The following is a 7731-nucleotide window of genomic DNA, read 5'->3' as shown; positions in this document are numbered from 1 at the left end:
TTTTGTTGTTGTTGTTGTTGTTGTTTTGGGGGATGGGGGAGGGTTGGAAATTGTTTACCTAAACAAAATCGCTAATCCACTGGGGCAGGGTTCAAAGCTCAAAAGATAAGCTCCTTAAAGATGCAGGCCTGGGAAAACACGGGGCGGGGCGGAAGGACATTTAGATGAAGCCCAAGGGGAAAGATGCCTTGTCATAAAAACTGCACGGCGGCGTTCTTTCAGACCATCAGTTAACTTTCATTCCAAAAGACCAAAGCCACTATTTAAGGGAACTAACTGACTAACTGCTAATTCTCGCTGTAGAGGAATCTCCCAGGTTTGCAGGAGCAGAAGTGCCCAAGGGCTCCCGCTTCCTCTGGTCATCACCAGTGATGCTGAGTGAGGCAGGGCTAGGAAGTCTGTGATCTGAAGCAGAAAGGATGCTCAGCACTCACCCAGCCTTAGCAGGAACTTTGTTTACTAATTCCCCAGGACTCGCTCACCACATCAGCCCTCCCTCTCAGCCATTGGTTCTCAACCTTCCTAACACTGCACTGCGACCCTTTAATATAGTTCCTCGTGCGGTGGTGACCCCCAACCAGACAATTATTTTTGTTACTATTTCATGACTGTAATCTGCTACTGTTATGACTCATAAGGTAAATAGTTTGGGAGACAGAGGTTTGCAAAGGCGGTCTCGGCCCACAGGTTGAGAACCACTGTCCTAAGCTCCATGGAGAAGTAGCTGCTAAGGCTGGAGATGTATCTTTGTACTGTAGGTGGATGCTGATGTTCCCTGATGTGCCCTTCGTAAGCTCTCTGGCTGCTCCATCTTAGGACAGGCCCTTGTGTAGCTTCCAATTTCCCGTGTGGCCATCTGTGTGTGGATGAGCACATTTAGCGGGCACAGGACTAGAAAGTACACAAAAGAGGAGAAAAGAGAGAAGGGGGCAACAGAATAGATGGGGATCAGAGGTTTAGGCAGGAATGGGGAGCAGGGAAACTGTGTGCGTGTGCGTGCGTGTGTATGTGTGTCTAGCGTGAGCCTATGGAAGTGTGTGAGGAGCCTGCTACTCTGCAGGCAATTTTTAAAATTCTTCCTTAATCTCCTTCCCCGTGTCTGTTCTCCCATTTCCACCCATAAATAGCTATCCCAGGGTGTTTAGTGTTTATTTTGCTGATTTGAGTATTGCTCCCCCCCCCACACGTATTTTTCTCAAAATCTCCGTCTGGCATGTCTTTAATCCATGTTACAATCCAATCCCTATTTAGTTGCATGCTTATGGCCTATACATTTTTCTAAAAATCAGTGATAGAATTGCTATGCTCTGGTTTTATAGTGAACATGTTTATAATGAAGATTTTGACTTTGTTAAACTTTTCTTGTCTGCTTTAGTCCTTGGTTGGTTTTTGTTTTTTTTTTTTTTTTTTTTGGTGGTGGTGGTGGTGGCGGCGGCTTTGGTTTTCTTTTGTTTCCTTATCTCTCTGCACCCCCAGCAACTGTCTGAGACTTACAGCATAGGGGATGGACCTCTCCACACAGATTTCCAGGATTGTTGAATCCGTTAAACAAAAGAGTACACAAACCCCTCTATGGGCAAGAGACTAGGCTGAATGAAGTGGGATTCCCAATCCACATCTATGGGGTTTACTTTTCTCACGTAAGAGAACGGATGTCATGGGGCTGGGAATGAGGCCACTGAGAGTGTTTGTGCACCGTGCACCAGGCCCTAGGTTAGATTCCCAGCACAGAAAAAAAAGGAAAGAAAAAGAAAGGGGGAGAGAGAAAGGAGGAGGATGGGAGGGAGGAAGAAAGGGGGAGAGAGAAAGGAGGAGGATGGGAGGGAGGAAGAAAGGGGGGGCATTTTTCAAGGCCCTGAGGATGTATCTCAGTTGGTACAAAGCTTACCTAGCAAACAGGAAGCTCTGGGCCTGATCCCCATCAGCTGGTAAACAAGGTACCCTGGCAGAGCACTCCAGAAGTGAAGGCAAAGGATGAAGAATTCAAAGTCACACCCTGTGGATTTCCCTGAGACTCTCTCTCAAGGAAAAGCATGGGAGGTCCAGGTAAGATTTGCACGCCGACAAGCATCTAAGTTGTGCTCAGTTCTTCTTTAACCACTTCACACATGCTGCAGTAAAGGAACATGAACCCCTAAGGGGCGCTGACTCGTATAGGACAGCACCCCAGGAATGCTCCTGTGTTTTGACTGTGTTAAACAGCACTGGGTTAGACACTTGGCCTTCCCTCGTTTTCCCGTGATGCATCATGGCTCTTCTAGTGGAGCTACCACTTGCAGACCAACTCTGCTGGTTTAGACAACTGCCCAGCACTGCAGTGACACCCAGGGCACGTCTGCAGTTCCGCGCTGGGTGGCTGTGTCCATCACTAGCATGCTGTTCAGGGACTTTTCAAACCAGATGGGAAGTTAACACACTTAAAAAATAAACACCAGGAGCTGGAGAGATGGCTCAGTACTGACTATTCTTCCAAAGGACTCGGGTTCGATCCCAAACACCCATGGAATGGTTCAAAACCACGCGAAACTCCAGTTCCAGGGGATCAGATGCCCATTTCTGGCTTCTGCAGGCACCAGGCACACAAGTGGTTCACAGACATACGCAGGGAAAACACCCATACCCATGCAACAAAATAAAATACCAGGCTGGACATGATCCCACAATACAGTCCCAGCATTTGCGGGGTGGGTTGGGGCAAAGACTGAGGCAGAAGGATCTGAAGTTTGGAGGTAGCCTGGGCTACATATCAAGAACTTGACTCAAAATAGAAACAGCTCTACATAGTCGCACAAACATTTTATTTCAACACTTGAGAGGTAGAGGTAGGAATATCTCTGTAAATTCAATGCCTGCTTGGTCTGGATAGTGAATTTCGGACTAGCCAGGGCTATTCAGGAAGACTGTCTCAAAATACAACAACAACAACAGCCCCCAAGGGAAAACAATAACAAATCACCAAAGAAAAATCACCAGTAGAAAAGAAAATAAATAATTCCAGCATTTTCAAATAGTTTAGAACATATTAGGGAAAGGGTGATCCCAGGGCCAACAATTTCACGACAGCTCAGGGTTGAGATGTAACAAAGCAGCAGATCAGTCGGTTCCATCCTTGTCACTGAGGAAGGAGAACCTGGGAGGTGACACTTCCACACTGACCAGAAACTGTGGGACAGCCAGTCTTGCTCAGTCCTGCACCCATGCCTGGCTGCCTGGCTGCAGAGCCGTTCCTGCTGTTCCTGTGACTTAACCCACGTTAAGGACCCAAGGACACATTCTCTGCACAGCATGGGAGCTGACGGGGAAAGTTACAAAAGCATTGCAGGACTTTCAATCTACACTTTCATCGACGGATTCTGAGCACACTGAAGGTTGATATGCTACCTAACAAAAATAGTCTTAAATCAGTGCTCCAAGAAGCCCTAAAAGTCTAACAAATTTATAGAGCTTTTCTGGAAGATGGTAGTGTTTCCAGCAGCAACATGACTCAGGGTTGAATTCTGGGTGCACCCAGTTCAGAGAGAGGGAGGCCTGAGGAGAGGAGGGCGGCATCAGGAAGGTGTGTCGAGCAGGAAGCAATCATCAGCGGCACTCCTGACGCAGAGGGGGTGTGTCTGAATGTTCCCGAACATGAGCAGATTTCTGCTAGGGATCCTCGACTGCACAGGCCTCCTTCCCTGCCACTGCCCTTTCTCTTCACAAACCCGTGAGCCAGGCCAGAGGGTACAGGACTGTAAACTCATGGACACAGGAAGCTGAGGCAAGAGGATCACAAGTTCAAGGCCAACTTGCACAGCTCAGTGAAACTTTATCTCAAAACAAAAAGCAAAAAAAAGAGGGCTGGGGATATGGTTCAGTAGGACATTTAACATACTACACATACACACACCACATATGCACAGACACACCACACATACTATACACATACCTACCACATATACATACACTGCATACATACTCCACACACATATCACACACCACATATACACTTACACACATTACACATATACACACACTACACATACACACACTGCATATACATCCAATATACTACACACACATACACACCACACATCCTACACACACACCATATACACATACTACACACATACCACACACATACAGGACACATACACTACAGCACACACACTACAGCACACAAACGCATACCACACATATACCACAGTTCTATACATACACCACATACATACACTACACACATACCACACCACATACAGAACACATCCACACATACTACAGCACACACACACCACACATACGCACTACAGCACTCACACACCACACACTATAGCACATACACACACACATACCACACACTACAGCACACACACACCACATACACACCACACACTATAGTACACACACCACACACTACAGCACACACACCACACATACACACTACAGCTGACACATACATACCATACACACACTACAGCACACATGCACACATATACATATACTACAGCACACACAATCACACACTACAGCACACACATACCACACACACACACACACGAGCCCACACAGTGACCTCAGAGCTATAAGGAAACCATAATGATGCAGTTGTTGGTATCTGGGACTGTGTACCAGGCCATGATACTGCAAAGGGGACAGAACCAACTATTGGTGTCATTTTCACCCCCAGGATCCAAAGTCTAAACAGAAAGTTGGCCACATGCAGAAGTTTTAACCTCAGTGAACTGAGCGTGTGTGCCAACTCAGATGCTTGTGCCATCTCCTAGTGACACACACGGCAAAGCCACAGAAAGCACCCTAACCCTAACCCTGAATTGACAGGACGTCCTCCACTGTCATGTGACACACACTCCAGCTTGAGCTCCATGGAGGACAGCCCAGCAAAGACAGAACAGAATTTGAAAGATGGAAGCATGCAAGCTTAGGTCATCTCGCAGATGATGGGGAACCTGTACCTTAAAAAGTTCTCCATCGCCAAGAAACCACACAACAAAAGTTAATGAGACACCAGGTTCAGCGGAAGAGCCATTTCCTAATATGCATGAAGCCCTGGGTTCATCCCCAGAAAGAGCAAGTCAAGGAACTGGTAACTGAATTTGATTTTAGATAGCACCTGACAGGGCCCTAAGGGACAGACAGAAACCAAAGGCTTCCCAAGAGTCACTGCTTCCTGGAGCTACTGTGTGCCAAGTACTGTCACAGTTGTGTGTGACTAATGTAGCAATATTTCATTTGTGTTTTAATAAATAAAGCTCGTCTGAAGATCAGAGAGTAAAACAGCCACACTGGCCAGCCTTACAGACCAGGCAGTGGTGACACACACCTTTAATCCCAGTAGCCACACTAGTTTGCCATAGAAACCAGATGGTAGGGTGCACGTTTTCATCTCAGAACTAGAGGAAGATAAAATGGGAGGAAACAGCTCTCAGACACAGTCTCATTCTGAGATTTCTGGAGGTAGGATCACCAATTTGAATTAAGGCTCTTTTGCTCTTCTTTTTTTTTAAAAAAATTTCTGGGGTATTTTTAATTGATTTTTTTTAAAAAATATTTAAGTATTTTTAAAACTTTATTATGTATACAGTGTTCTGTCTGCATATATGCCTTCAGGCCAGAAGAGGGCACCAGATCTTATTACAGATGGTTGTGAGCCACCATGTAGATGCTGGGCATTGAACTCAGGTCCTCTGGAAGAATAGCCAGTGCTCTTACCCTCTGAGCCATCTCTCCAGCCCCGTGTTTTGCTCTTCTGACCCCAATTTCTGTCTCTGGGCTTTTATTTATCGTGCTACAGAGTACTGTCACAGTTTTGTGTGAATGTATCCTATCCTCACGGCTCTGTGCTTCCTACCTATGCGGCTGTCCCACAGGTCAGGAGACGGGGCTATGATGGGGAACCTCCTCCAGCCTCCAGGGCTGTGGAGTATTTAACTTGCTCTATATTGCACAGCTAAGAAGAACAGGAAACCGAATCCAGTCACTTTTCACTCCCAAACTTCCAGGTTTCCCTTCGTTCTCTGTGTTCTGCATCCCTTGAAAAAAAGGACTCTGAAGATGGCTTTAGCCTTGGTGGTAGGACTTGCCTCAGAGCCACTAGGGGGCGACAGAACGGAGAGGGAGGAGAGCCTGTGGAGACAGGTGGGTCCAGGAAACCTGCAAAGATCTTGGAGCCAGGTTCCTGGAGACTGGCAGGCTGAGAATGATGGCTCCTTTCACAAAGAGCCATCATTGGGTTGTTATAATTACAGTAAGATGCAAACAACAAATTAACTGCTCAAAGCAAACGATCCCACAGTGTTTAGAACACACACAACATTGTATACAAGAATGTAGCTCTGTCTGGTTACATTTCCATTATCCCGGGGAAAAAACCCAAACTCGTTAAGTGGTCCTTTCATTTTCTCTCCACCCCCACCCCTGTAGCTGGTCATACCAAGCTGCATTCTTCTGTGGTCTGGATGTTTCACGATGGAATCATACACCGTCTGGCTACTCCGGCTACTCGTGCCTGGCTTCTTTCTGTGTGCAAGGTTCATATAACATGTATCCATCTTTCATTCCTTCTTACGGCTAAATAATAGTCCATTGTATAATGACTCACAATTTGTCTCTCCAGTCACCCACCAATGGACATTTGTGTGCTGTTTTTCTAGAGGTTTCTGCAGCCAGTCAGATGGCTTGGTGGTGAATGTGCTTATCACCAAGCCCGGTAACCCGAGTCCAATCCCAGAAACATGTATGATGGGAGTTTACCGTGCGCTTCCTCTGATTTTCATACATGGCATAACCACGCACACACAAATACACGAGAAATAAATGGAAAATTTTGTTTTGATATTTCTTGAAGCTACCAGGCATGGTGGCACCTACCCAGGACAGTGGAGGCTGGCAGAGGAGAATTAAGAGTTCAAGGCCACCGTGAGGGATACAGTCAGACCCACTGGCAGAAGAACAGAGGCCCGCTCCCTTAGCATATCCAAGATACGGACTTTGATACCAACACTGAAAGAGCAGTTCAGTAACAAATCTCTTGTCAGTAGGACACATGGTTTTACATTGTTTCAAAACCTTTTTTTTTTTTTTTTTTTTTTTGGTTTTGGCTTTGGTTTTTCAAGACAGTTTCTTTGTAGCTTTGGAGCCTGTCCTGGAACTCACTGTAGACCAAGCTGGCCTCGAGCTGGCCTCGAGCTCACAGAGATCCCCCCAAAAAAGTAAATCACCCCCATCTAACCCCTAAACAAACAAACCCAGTGGAGTCATTCATTATACTGGACTACATTTAAAAATTCAGCACTGTGGCCGGGCAGTGGTGGCACACGCCTTTAATCCCAGCACTCGGGAGGCAGAGGCAGGTGGATCTCTGTGAGTTCGAGGCCAGCCTGGGCTACAAGAGCTAGTTCCAGGACAGGAACCAAAAACTATGGAGAAACCCTGTCTTGAAAATTCAAAAAAAAAAAAAAAATTCAGCACTGTGGACACCAGAGGACCAAATACAAGACTGGAGAAAGCAGGGCCGGGGGTCTCAAGCCTGTTAACTTCAGCACTGGGCTGGGGGTGGTAAGCCAGGCGGAAGGATTGCCGAAAGCGCTGGACCAGCCTGGTCTACATAACAAGTTCTAGATCTGCCATGGCTACATGGCAAGACCCCATCACTATCAGACCATAACAATAAGACACACACCATCAGAATTAGAGCAGGATGCTGTGAGGATACAGAGAGACTAGAGGATGGGAGCC

The sequence above is a fragment of the Microtus ochrogaster genome, chromosome 6 (assembly GCF_000317375.1).
Source record: "Microtus ochrogaster isolate Prairie Vole_2 chromosome 6, MicOch1.0, whole genome shotgun sequence".
NCBI classification, from domain to species: domain Eukaryota; kingdom Metazoa; phylum Chordata; class Mammalia; order Rodentia; family Cricetidae; genus Microtus; species Microtus ochrogaster.
The sequence above is the reverse complement of the archived record's forward strand: the minus strand, read 5'-3'. Positions refer to the sequence as shown.